The following is a 1592-nucleotide window of genomic DNA, read 5'->3' as shown; positions in this document are numbered from 1 at the left end:
TAATGACTGCATTAGTCAGATAGAAATTACACAATAAAGAATCTGAGCAGGTGCCGACAGTGGAATAGAAAGGTCATTCACTGGGAGCCAAATTTATAAATTATTTTCCAGAATATAGAGCAGTTGACTGTGCCCAATTAATTCTTTAACAGGTCAAAATCACAAAGAATATTATAAACTATGGATTTTTAATGTCACATGCAAACACATATACATAACTTATGCTGTCTGTTGTTGTTGTCTTCATATACAATCAAGTCAGAACCAACTCATAGCTGACCCTCTGGTGGGTTTTAGAGGCAGTTAATCATATGAGAGGAGATTACTTATTCTTCTCCCCATGGAGAAGCGGGTGGATTTGAAGTGTGTGCCTTTGAGATTGCAGTGCAACTTCTTGCCAATAGGCCACCAGAACCTAGTGACTACTGGTCAGAGCAGAATGAACCTCATAGGGTTTTCTAAACTGTGATTCTTAAAGGATCAGATTACCAGATTTTTTCCCTCTGTGAATTCAAATCATCATCAACCCCTCAGTTCACAAAAAAAAACCCCACTTATCCTTTGGAAAACTGAAAGGAGCCAGATAAATTACAGAGATTATAACACATACTATGGTATCATAGCTACATACTTTTTAGTTCATCAGTTATAGATTATGTAGAAATTTATGAGTGAACATGGTAAATAATAAATATATGTACTTTTATGAAGGGCACTGTATTTTAGGGAGCTGTGGAGGCCTAGTGTTGAGAGGCTTCACTTACAATCCTGACAGCACACATTTCAAATCTATGAGCTGCTTCACCGGGAGAAGGATGGATAATCTTCTATCATGTGACTATCTGTCTCTGAAAACCCAATGGAGGGTCAGCTATGGGTCAGTTCTGACTCAGTGGTACACAGCAACAACACAGTATTGTAGCAATTACCCAATTAAAATCATACTATTAGTTGTTTTGTTTTTTTTTTTAAGGAAGTGAATAATACATTGCAATATTTTCTAAAATGTCCTAAACTTTCTTACAAGCCTACTTGAATAAAATTACTGTAAATATTTCATGCAGAATGTTTATTGTTCTTTCATGGATGAATATAATATGACCTCAAACCTTTTATAACAGAGTTGAAAGAACAATTTTATTTTCTTCTAAGAAAAATTATAGACACACAAATATGTTAAAGTAATTTTCAGAGCAAGAAGAAATTTTCAATCTTATCAGAAATGAATTGAGACAGATTTTTAAGCATCAATAATGCGATTTCTGTCAACTAGACTGTGGTTGTAGTGAGTATATCAGGAAAATAGAACAATAAATTTAAGCATATTCTCTGTAATAATAATGCCTCAAGCCCTGATACTGAGTACTATTAGTCATGTGTAACACATGGATACTAAAATAAATGGTGCTGGTAATTGAGATCTAAGACAGGATTCAAAATGTAGCAGCACTGATACTGTAAAAGTATTGGAAAGAACTTAAAAAATTACATTTTTTTAACAAAGCCAGTATGCCAAATAATACATCCGTCTGTTTTATTTTAATAAAAGCAACAGAATAATATGCAAACTGGATGGAAAGGTAATAATAGAT

This window comes from Elephantulus edwardii, unplaced genomic scaffold (genome assembly GCF_000299155.1).
Source record: "Elephantulus edwardii isolate Elephantulus edwardi_28Jun2011 unplaced genomic scaffold, EleEdw1.0 scaffold00008, whole genome shotgun sequence".
In the NCBI taxonomy this organism is placed as follows: Eukaryota; Metazoa; Chordata; class Mammalia; order Macroscelidea; family Macroscelididae; genus Elephantulus; species Elephantulus edwardii.
This window is presented reverse-complemented; position numbering follows the sequence as displayed.